Genomic DNA, 12,764 nt, shown 5'->3' on the forward strand with positions numbered 1-12,764 from the left:
TTACCTTGGTTTCTCGATTTGCCTCCTAAAACGAATCAACTTGCATGTTGTGGGAAGTTTTGTGCACTTCTCCAGAAATGCTGTATGGGGGCGGTAATGTTTTTGTGGCACTTTAATATAGTATTAGACTGTTTTAGACAAATCCTTCTCTACTGTTATATTGCAGTCTGCCTGGCTCATGCTCACCTTTGTGCATCTCGCCATATCCTTGCAGAGTATGACTTATTCAATGTGTGTAGAGCATGGAACCCTATGGTTTGTGACTATACGTTTTACTCTCGTGTCCATAAGTCCTACTCCTGGATTAACCTGGTGGTGATGGGTAAGTGGACTTTGCAGTAAATTTGGACAGTCATTATCCTACCCATGGCCTGATCTGATCACACCCCCCAAATATGTATAGATTGGGCTTAAACGTTTGCCTCCCAGGCTTTGGCAATTAGGTTTATCTTCTTTCTGTTCTTGGATCTAAGCAAGCGCTCTTAAACTCCTTAACTTTGTATTTAGAATCAAATAACCTAATAAACATCTCGATCTTTAATATTTGGTGCTGCTCCCTTAAAGCTGTGTTTGAGAGGGTTGGCCACCCAGTCTGCTGCTCATCTTGATAAAGCGAATATGCAGCTACAATTGGATTTGGAAGCTAAAGTAGCTGACCTGGAAGCCTGTCATAAATGCTCCTCTTCTGACAAGAGTTTCTTTAGAGAATTGGTTGAAGCTAGGATTGTAATGTGTTTGCTTTACTTGAAGTTCAGAAAAATCTGTTTAGGCTGAATCAGAAATTCAATGGGGCATATTCAATTGGGTGCGAGGTTTAGCGAGGTAAAATACCTTGTGCCCAATTTTAGAATACCGCGGGTATGCGCGCTCCCGATACCCACGGTATCCAATTGGTTGTGGGGCTTTCAGAGCTGAAAACCCTGTGCAACGTAGTTTAAAAAAATAAATAAATCTGCACTTACCTGGCCGTGTGTCTCCGCGGCTCCCGATGGCCTCCCCTCTATCTTCTTACTGGAGAGGGGGCTGCTGGGAGTCCCAGGGGCTCCAGGGAGGGGCAAGGGCTGCTGGGAGATGTAGTTCTCCCATCGCCCATTCCGGGGGGATACACATACACTGGGGGTCAAACACACACTCATACACAGTTACAAATGCTCACACCCACTGACATACTCACCCTGCTGTAGAAGTGCCGCCTCCTGACGCTGAATGCAGAAGACAGTGCTGCAGAAGGTAAGTAATTAAGGACTAATTAAGCTAATTGGAAACTTTAACTTGCTTAATTAGTCCTAAGGAGGGGTGCTGCTGGGGACCCAGAGCAAGGTCCACTGATTTTTCCATTAAATTAATGATTTAAAGAAAAATCTCACTTGCTCTGGAGGTGCGTTAAAAAAAACCTCCCTGACCTCAAAATGAAAAAAAAAAAATCTTGCACCTACAGGAAATACCTCGCAGGTACGGGATTTTTGCTAATCTTGCACCCAATTGAATATGTCCCTATGTTTCTAGAAATAGGGCAGGTAGAATGCTGATGTGGATATTGAGGAGGAAGCTGGCCAAGAAGAGAATTCGGGCTGTTTTTAACAAAATTGGGGCCAAGGTATCGGATCCACTAGATATGGCAAATGCTTTTGCTGATTACCATTCTCAGCTGTATAATTTGGCTGGAGACCCGAACACACACCAGCCTACCACTACTGCTATATATAGATTCTTGGATGCGATACACCTTCCATCCATAGACTTGGAGACTAGTCATATTTGCTAATTGTGTATGTTTGGAGGAGGAGTTGGGCTATAAACTTCACAAGAATAAACACACTAGCCCAGGCGCTTAATAGAGTTTCCAAAAATCTTTATAATCTTCAACGACTGGGTAGGTAGTCAGCCTCATTAAGGGGAAAATATATGTAAAAGCAGTTGTGAAAATTAAGAGGCAACAATTATACTCAAGTCAATGAACAAAGTAAGTAATAATCTCAACCATTTATTAACACATTAAAAAAACAGTCACACATGTGACCTAACATAAAATGGAACAATAATGTCTTATTGTGAACATATAAATATTGCAATAAAAACTGCACTACTCCTTTCAGAGCAAGAATATCAATTTTTAAAAAGCTCTTTAAACACCGCTGGATTGTGCATTTATTCACCAATGAAATAAACCCGTGTTGGTATAGGTTAATTAAATACAGTGGCACATAATGAGTGCCTGCAGTCACTGGGATTGTATAACGTGTGGTGTAGAGGCAAGAGTCACCCTAGTACCTATCAGGTACTGCGCTCAACCTGACTAGCGGGGAGCGACTTAAATACGGAGGTGTTTCTATAGGGAATGCTATGTATAGGGGATAATGAGCTCCGTGTTGTCCAAACTGCTCCGGCAGTATTGGTATGGACAGTCCACCAAAGGATTCCCCAAATGGTACCTGGTACTCCTACTCTCCGGAGTTAACGCCGTTTAGGAGTGGAGTGGGTCCTCGTCCTTCCCACTCCCACTAGTCTCAAGGCTAAGCAGGCAGGAGTGTGGCAAACTCCACCTGATGTCTGTGAGCGGCTGCAAACGGAGTTACCACCGGGTGATGAAAGCCAATTTCCAAGGGCAGCAGTAGTGTGACTTGGTCCAAGGAATCTCAGCGGGTGATCAGTGCCTACGCATTTCGATGTCACAAGGGCGTCTTTGTCAAGGCAGATACAATGTGGTCTGTTTGCAATGTTTAAATAGTATCCCTCATTAATCTGATCTAATTCAGCTCTGTTCACTTCAAGCAATTGAAACAGTTGACTTGAGTAATTAGTTAAACTTTAAGAAAAAATAAATAAATAATGATGAGGGACTTCAGCGGAGACAAATTTAAAGTGAAAACACACTGAATCACTAAAATAAAAAATTATATATAAAAAAAAGAGAATAAAAGTAAATAAAAATAAATAATAAAAAAAAACATAATTTCACTATTACAAGTCAGATAAATATATTAGAAATGGATATATATAAGGGATTCTAGTCAGAAAATGTCTTCTATATATAGAAATGTGTATGTGTTCTATAACTTATTCCTATATTGCTTCTTATATATACTCCATCTCTAACCTTAATCTAAAGTAGGAAACATTTATTTAACCATATATTATACATGTGTATTTATATAACTATGTATGAATGACAGCGCATCCATACAAAGTAGCATTGACTCGCACAAATGTAAGCACATCAGGGGAATTAATATATTCCTAAAAAGCCTCAGCTTTTTTTTAAAAAAACAACCATTATATATTTAATGCAAAAAATATATATTAACCTATAGACTTCATACCGTTACATAAATATTAACAATTTTTATAAGATGTTTAAAGATATTTTGGTCCCCATTCTTACTCTGGTGTTTAATGTGGCTTTGGACAAAGGGATTTTGTCCTTGCAAAATGTTGGAAGCGCTGATTGTGGCTCTACCCAAGCCTGGGATCCTCAGTACAGAATTACCACCCGATAGCATTATTGAATACAGATGTCAAGATCTATGCAAAATTAGTTGTAAATAGATTGGACCCATTCATACCATCATTGGTTAAACAGGATCAGGTAAGGTTTGATAGGAGAAGGCAAGCTCCGGCTAACACGTGTGAAGTCTTCAATATTGTTGAAACCTTTGTTGCATCTGGGGATCCGTTGCCGTTATTCAAAGGGGCTACAATTGGAGCTACCAGACTACTGTCCTGCAGCATTTTGGGTTCTGTGATCAATAACTGACATCAATACTGTCTCTTTAGTCTAATGGTAACCCATCTGCTAGAATTTTTGATAATGGCCTTCTTTTCTCAGTTTTCTCTATTTCTAACAGAACTAGTCAGGGGGGGTTCATGCTCTCCTTTAATATTTGCACTAGCATTGAGCCTTTGGCTGAGACGATCAGGATTATTAATTCTATCCAATTATATGGTTCATCCCATAAAATTTGTTTATTTGCAGACCGGACCGGTTCTGGACAAAGTAGAGCCCAGGGCGAAAAGTCCCTTTGGTGCCTCACTTACAAAAAGATCTGTACTGTTTTTTTTGTGTATACTAAATAAAAATGCACCATCGCTAAATCCTCCCTGGACAGGCAGTGTCTTCAGTAGGTTTTCACTATTCATGTAGGAGATCACATGGTCCAGAAGATGCCTGTTTCTGTAGGAATATAACGAATGTCACCATCATACAAAAGAGGGTCAGCCAGACTCATGCCCGTGTCCCCTCCAGCCTTCTTCCCCTTTTGCCACTCCACTTTGCTTTTCTTCAGCCTCCTGTCCCATCCAGCTGTCTTTCCAGCCACATGCTCCATGTCACTCCAGCATCATGTACCGTCCTCTCCTGCCTTCTATATCTCTTCAGCCTCCTCCCCTTTGTGTCACTCAAGCCTTGTGCCTTGAGTGACACAAGGCACAAGGATTTTTAAGGGGGGTTTCTATACATGTGTGTATATATATGTATATATATATATATATACACACACACAAATATACATATACACACACATTATATATATATATATATATATACATACACACGCACAGTATATATATATATATATATATATATGGAAACGGTGACAGATACAGCGACAGGCGTCTCTAATGATGAAAGTGCACAGTGCAATAAATATATAAAATAAAAACAATTATATAAACATATAAATAAACAAATAAAACACACAGAATAATAAAATATTAATTGATCCTTTAAAAGTGTCAAGCTAGTTGGTATAATATAAAGGACAAAAGATGAAACTAATTAATGATAAGCTATATTAAAAATACAGGTCAACAAGTCTCAGCACCATAATAATTGAATAATGTGCAGATAGACAACAGTATATATTGCACAGGCCCAATAACATATGCTAAAAGCAATTAAACAGAGAATTAGGTTCTAAAAGCAGCAGTAGATAATATTGCTTATCTTGGTAACTCAAAGGCAAGAGTGCAGCTTCCCAAGGCGTTTCATCCAATTATTTAAAAAATGAAAAAGGATTCCAGTAATGTCCAGATAATGCTGAAAATATATAAACATAAGCGTTTAGCTTGGCGGTTACTTCCGCCCTATAGAGGTGAATTTCCGCCCTTAGCACCAACATCCGCCCTCTTCCGGATCTGGACAGAGACCCATGGCAATGAGTTCGACATCCGCTTGATGTACACGACTTCCGCCCTCACTGTAGGCTCCACACGGCGTCCATTCTCCTAGTAAGCGTCCGGGAATAGTATCGCGGGTGCACAGTTCACGTCCGATCCACGTGACTTCTGTCCTGGCTAGATCGTCCACCATCTCCGCGAACATCCGCCCATAGATGACGTCAGTGCGTCCCGCCTAGGTCCAGCACTTTCTTCCCTTAACCTGGACCTTTAATAGGCACAGCCATACATCTGCGGAAGCAAAAGACTTAGTAGTTTTTTCGAATTTACAAGCGCCATTTTGGAAAAGGGTAGCTTAGCCCATAATTAAGAGACACACCAATTAAATAGGCATACCATAATAATAACAGTAAACACGGTCTAAAAATGGGACTGACCGTGAAACACAGTCTAAAAACTAGATGTGGCAACACAGTTATGGAATCATAAAATTATGAATTAAAAGTGATATGAATGAATATGACGACATTAACACAATATCTAATTAGATAAAAATAGATAAAAATGAATAACTGAGAATATTAAAAATAAGAATATTAGCAATTTGAATATTATTAAAGAGCAATAGTCTTTCTAGTGAAAATGACGGAGGAGGGGATTGTAGATACAATTCATATTTAACCATGGAACAAGGGTAGAGAGTTAGATCCATACAGAGACCCAGTGGCTGTCTCATGCCCTGTTGTAAATATGTATGGACACTACAACACCTGGTATTCCCAGGAGGTCTCCCATCCCAGTACTGGCCAGGCCCACATATGCTTAGCTTCCAAGATCGGACGAGATTGGGCATATACACACTGGTGTGGTTGTAGGTCCCTTTTAACATATACAACTTCCACCTTGTCTCTTACAAGAATGGAACAATCTCGTAACTCTCATTAAATCCTTGTGGGGCCATGGTATTCAACTCAAAGATCCAGAACATATCTCTTCTTGAAAGTTTGTTCCCTAAATCGCCCCCTCTCTCTCCTCAATTGCTTTAAAAGTAAGGTCCTCCGTATTGGAATCATGGTGAACAGAAAAATGCTTAGACACCGCATGTCCAACCTTGTTCTTAATATTACGGACATGTTCTTGAATTCTCATCTTTAATGGTCTCTTAGTTTTCCCCACATACTTCAAGCCGCACTTGCACTCTAAGAGGTATATGGTGGAGGTGGTATTACAGTTCATGTAATTCCTAATTTTGTATTCCTTTGAACCAAAGTTGTAAAATATTTTTCTTCGTGGGTGAATGAACTTACAAACATTGCAATGTCCACAATTGTAACAACCTAAACATTTTGGGAGGACTTCATTATTTTTATATGTCCCACTCCTAATCATGCTTGGTGCTAAAATGTCTTTCAAGTTCCTGCTTTTCTTGTAAATAATGTCAGGCCTTGAGGGGAGAACCTCTTTTAGAACTGGGTCCATGAGTAAAATATGCCAATGTTTCTGTAAAGAATTCCTTATTTTGTTCTCGTGTCCATTGTAGGTGGTCACGAAAGGCACACAATTTTTCCTTCCCAGATCTTTATTTTTAGATTTTAACAATTCAGCCCTTAGTTTTTTCTGCCGCCTGTGATAATAATTCAATTGGATAACCTTTGTTGATAAATCTCTCAGTATAAATCTTAATTTGTTCTTCACAATCTTGTTCTTTCGTACAGTTCCGCTTAATTCTATGAAACAGAGTAAGGGATGTTAGTTTTCCATCTTTTCAGGTGTCCACTTTTAAAATGTAAATAACTATTAGTATCAACTTCTTTAATATAGTTATTTGTAATGATCTCCCCATTTTCATTTAATAAAACCAAGTCTAAAAATTCCACCAATGAAGTGCTAAAATGGGACGTGAACTTCAGATTAAAATCGTTATTTGCAATGTAAGTTAAAAAATCTTTAAAAAGTTCCTCAGAACCTTCCCAGATAATTAAAATGTCATCAATATATCTTTTGTACAGTACAATATTCTTATGAAATGGGTTATTTTTGTAAATATAATTGTCTTCCCAGCACCCCATAAAAATATTTGCAAAACTGGGGGCAAAAATAGTACCCATGGCCGTGCCACAAATTTGTTGATAAAAGACATCCAAAAATTTAAAATAATTATGAGTGAGAATAAAAAGCATTAGGTCACATAGAAACTCTCGATGGAGGGGACTAATGGATTCGTCCTCTTCTAGGACTGTCCTGCATGCATTAATTCCTTTGTTATGCTCAATGCATGTATACAAAGCCTGTACATCCATCGTGACCCAGGAATACGTTGGTTGCCATTTAATCCCCTTCAAACTTTGTAAGACATTCATAGTATCTTTCAAATATGAGTCCAATAGGATAACATATTTCTGTAAAAATACATCAACGTACTCGGAGAGATGGGAAGTGAGTCTATGCCAGCCACTATAGGGTGCCCAGGAGGTGATGTCATCGATTTATGAATTTTGGGCAGAAAGTAAAATATAGTAGTGGGGTTGGTCTGCATGAGAAACTGAAATTCGCCTTTAGTTATAACTCCATTACGAAGACGGCATAACAAAAGTGACCTCATATTATCCAGATATTCTTCTACAGGGTCTCCCTTCAATGGTCTATATGAGTTTGTGTCACTCAGCAATCTTTCCGCTTCTTTAAGGTATGCTTCCCGGTCCATGATGACCAAACCCCCCTCTTTATCAGCTTGTTTTATAATCACATCTTTATTCTTTTGCAGTTCCTTCAGGGCATGTTTCTCTTTATTCTTTACATTTTGTTTTTGTAATTTTTCCCCTTTCCTTCACATAGGTCCTTCTTAACTTTCTCATAAAAGACTTCTATGTGACTACCTTTAGATTCTAAAGGAGAAAAGGTAGATTTACATTTCAATCCTGATTGTGAAGTTGACTCCATAAAATCCTTAATGGGTGCTGATTCCTTTCTTATAAAGTGTCTTTTAAGTGTCAGGTTTCTCACAAATTTATTTAAGTCTATGTAAAATCAAATTTGTTCATACTGGATGTCGGTGCATAGTTAAGCCCTTTGCTTAGTAGACTAGTCTCAGATTCCGTTAATTGATGTCTTGATAAATTGAAAATGCCTTTTTGTTGGAGATTCATTGAAGATACCTTCTCTTTAGGTTTCTTCCTCCCACCCCGTATTCCTCTTCTTCTCATTGTCTTCATTTGAGGGGCGATGCTATGGTGGCTGTCTCCTTATATCGTTTGGTGTGTCCAGACCTGGGGATAAAAAATGATGAGGATCTGAATCGCCAGTGGATTCCAGCCTCTGTAGGGATGCATATCTATTCCTTGTATATGTTGTCCTGAATCTTGGCGATTGTTCATCCCTATAATGATTAAAACTTCTTTTTTGAGTGGGTTCCAATTAGAATGAATCCTAGATGGAGTGAGATGAACAGTATGTCTGGAATTCTGGAATCTCGACCATTGTTTGATTCTATTGGTTTCATAGTCCTGTTTATCCCTATGGAATTTTTTCTCTTTGCCTTTGATTACCATTTCTTCTGGTCTTTCTAGTTTCTTCATTAACACCACTTCATTCTCCTTAAAGTTGTCTTTCGTTTTGAATTCTTCCATTTGTTGCTCTTTAACCTTAATCTCCTGTTCTAAGTTTTTCTTTAATTATGAGTTGCATAAAGTCCAAGGAACATCTATGTAGGATCTTATCCCATTCCCTAATGAAGTCTGTTTTATCCAGACCAAAAGTGGGATTTTTCTGTATTCTAAGTCCTCTCGGGATCCTATTTACAGAGATGTAATGTTCAAGACCTTTTACATCCCACCAAGCTTTAATTTCCTTGGTCATAAGTTTTTCTATATCCCAAAATAAATTATCAATATTTTCGGTGGGTAACTCTTTATTTAAAGAATAAAGAGAAACATGCCCTGAAGGAACTGCAAAAGAATAAAGATGTGATTATAAAACAAGCTGATAAAGAGGGGGGTTTGGTCATCATGGACCGGGAAGCATACCTTAAAGAAGCGGAAAGATTGCTGAGTGACACAAACTCATATAGACCATTGAAGGGAGACCCTGTAGAAGAATATCTGGATAATATGAGGTCACTTTTGTTATGCCGTCTTCGTAATGGAGTTGTAACTAAAGACGAATTTCAGTTTCTCATGCAGACCACCCCACTACTATATTTTACTTTCTGCCCAAAATTCATAAATCGATGACATCACCTCCTGGGCGCCCTATAGTGGCTGGCATAGACTCACTTACTTCCCATCTCTCCGAGTACGTTGACGTATTTTTACAGAAATATGTTATCCTATTGGACTCATATTTGAAAGATACTACGAATGTCTTACAAAGTTTGAAGGGGATTAAATGGCAACCAACGTATTCCTGGGTCACGATAGATGCACAGGCTTTGTATACATGCATTGAGCATAACAAAGGAATTAATGCATGCAGGACAGTCCTAGAAGAGGACGAATCCATTAGTCCCCTCCATCGAGAGTTTCTATGTGACCTAATGCTTTTTATTCTCACTCATAATTATTTTAAATTTTTGGATGTCTTTTATCAACAAATTTGTGGCACGGCCATGGGTACTATTTTTGCCCCCAGTTTTGGAAATATTTTTATGGGGTGCTGGGAAGACAATTATATTTACAAAAATAACCCATTTCATAAGAATATTGTACTGTACAAAAGATATATTGACGACATTTTAATTATCTGGGAAGGTTCTGAGGAACTTTTTAAAGATTTTTAACTTACATTGCAAATAACGATTTTAATCTGAAGTTCACTTCCCATTTTAGCACTTTATCTGTGGAATTTTTAGACGGTTTTATTAAATGAAAATGGGGAGATTATTACAAATAACTATATTAAAGAAGTTGATACTAATAGTTATTTACATTTTAAAAGTGGACACCTGAAAAGATGGAAAACTAACATCCCTTACTCTCAGTTTCATAGAATTAAGCGGAACTGTACGAAAGAGCAAGATTGTGAAGAAAAAATCAAGATTTATACTGAGAGATTTATCAACAAAGGTTATCCAATTGAATTATTATCACAGGCGGCAGAAAAAACTAAGGATTGAATTGTTAAAATATAAAAATAAAGATCTGGGAAGGAAAAATTGTGTGCCTTTCGTGACCACCTACAATGGACACGAGAACAAAATAAGGAATTCTTTACAGAAACATTGGCATATTTTACTCATGGACCCAGTTCTAAAAGAGGTTCTCCCCTCAAGGCCTGACATTATTTACAAGAAAAGCAGGAACTTGAAAGACATTTTAGCACCAAGCATGATTAGGAGTGGGACATATAAAAATAATGAAGTCCTCCCCAAATATTTAGGTTGTTACAATTGTGGACATTGCAATGTTTGTAAGTTCATTCACCCACGAAGAAAAATATTTTACAACTTTGGTTCAAAGGAATACAAAATTAGGAATTACATGAACTGTAATACCACCTCCACCATATACCTCTTAGAGTGCAAGTGCGGCTTGAAGTATGTGGGGAAAACTAAGAGACCATTAAAGATGAGAATTCAAGAACATGTCCGTAATATTAAGAACAAGGTTGGACATGCGGTGTCTAAGCATTTTTCTGTTCACCATGATTCCAATACGGAGGACCTTACTTTTAAAGCAATTGAGCATGTGAAATTAGGAGAGAGAGGGGGTGATTTAGGGAACAAACTTTCAAGAAGAGAAATGTTCTGGATCTTTGAGTTGAATACTATGGCCCCACAAGGATTTAATGAGAGTTACGAGATTGCTCCATTCTTGTAAGAGACAAGGTGGTAGTTGGGACCTACAACCACACCAGTGTGTATATGCCCAATCTCGTCTGATCTTGGAAGCTAAGCATATGTGGGCCTGGCCAGTACTGGGATGGGAGACCTCCTGGGAATACCAGGTGTTGCAGTGTCCATACATATTTACAACAGGGCATGAGACAGCCACTGGGTCTCTGTATGGATCTAACTCTCTACCCTTGTTCCATGGTTAAATATGAATTGTATCTACAATCCCCTCCTCCATCATTTTCACTAGAAAGACTATTGCTCTTTAATAATATTCAAATTGCTAATATTCTTATTTTTAATATTCTCAGTTATTCATTTTTATCTAATTAGATATCGTGTTAATGTCGTCATTTTTAATTATATTCATATCACTTTTAATTCATAATTTTATGATTCCAAAACTGTGTTTCACGGTCAGTCCCATTTTTAGACCATGTTTACTGTTATTATTATGGTATGCCTATTTAATTGGTGTGTCTCTTAATTATGGGCTAAGCTACCCTTTTCCAAAATGGCGCTTGTAAATTCGAAAAAACTACTAAGTCTTTTGCTTCCGCAGATGTATGGCTGTGCCTATTAAAGATCCTGACCACGTTAAGGGAAGAAAGTGCTGGACCTAGGCGGGATGCACTGACGTAATCTATGGGCGGATGTTCGCGGAGATGGTGGACGATCGAGCCAGGGCGGAAGTCACATGGACCGGACGTGAACTGTGCACCCGCGATACTATTCCCGGACGCTTACTAGGAGAATGGACGCCGCGTGGAGCCTACAGTGAGGGCGGAAGTCGTGTACATCAAGCGGATGTCGAACTCATTGCCATGGGTCTCTGTCCAGATCCGGAAGAGGGCGGATGTTGGTGCTAAGGGCGGAAATTCACTTCTAGAGGGCGGAAGTAACCGCCAAGCTAAACGCTTATTTTTATATATTTTCAGCATTATCTGGACATTACTGGAATCCTTTTTCATTTTTTAAATAATGCATTATCACATAGGAGTGCTTTGGAATTTCCTTTTTGTTTAATCCCATCGTTAGACCGGATATGAGGTCATCAATTGACCCAAGGTGGATTAATCAGTTCTGTTTAAACCTGGTATAAATATGGACTCGTTTGCTAGCTATCATCCCTTGAAAAAGTCCCATTGGATGAAACGCGTTGCGAAGCTGCACTCTTGCCTTTACCAAGATAAGCACTTTTATCTACTGCTGCTTTTAGAACCTAATTCTCTGTTTAATTGCTTTTAGTATATGTTATTGGGCCTGTGCAATATATACTATTGTCTATCTGCACTCTATTCAATTATTATGGTGCTGAGACTTGTTGACCTGTATTTTTAATATAGCTGATCATTAATTAGTTTCATCTTTTGTCCTTTATATTATACCAACTAGCTTGACACTTTTAAAGGATCAATATTTTATTATTCTGTGCGTTTTCTTTGTTTATTCATATTATGTCCTTATGAATTTTGAATAAATAATTTTTATTTTATATATTTATTGCACTGTGCACTTTCATCATTAGAGACGCCTGTCGCTGTATCTTTCACCGTTTCCATATTTCTGTTTGGGATTTATGCCCCAATCCATATCACTGATATCCAGCTGAAACCTTTTGGTAGAGCGTCTTGTTGTATTTTTCACTATAACATTCATAATTGTTTACATTTTATTTATTTATTTGTACACTGTTATTGGCTGGCGCCATAGCCATCACATTGGTTTATATATATATATATATATATATATATATATATATATATATATATAATGTGTGTATATATATATATATATATGTGCACAAACATACATATCACAC

The 12,764-nt window shown here is 38.0% G+C and overlaps 2 pseudogenes; one reads left to right on the forward strand and one right to left on the reverse strand.

Annotated features, from left to right (window-relative positions):
• Positions 1–5,873: 5,873 nt before the first annotated feature.
• Positions 5,874–5,992, reverse strand: LOC148526833 (5S ribosomal RNA; annotated as a pseudogene).
• A 4,956-nt stretch (positions 5,993–10,948) lies between these two features.
• On the forward strand, positions 10,949–11,067 carry LOC148526834 (5S ribosomal RNA; annotated as a pseudogene).
• Positions 11,068–12,764: the final 1,697 nt, after the last annotated feature.

This window comes from Taudactylus pleione, unplaced genomic scaffold, assembly GCF_031769625.1.
Source record: "Taudactylus pleione unplaced genomic scaffold, aTauple2 ptg000093l, whole genome shotgun sequence".
In the NCBI taxonomy this organism is placed as follows: Eukaryota; Metazoa; Chordata; class Amphibia; order Anura; family Myobatrachidae; genus Taudactylus; species Taudactylus pleione.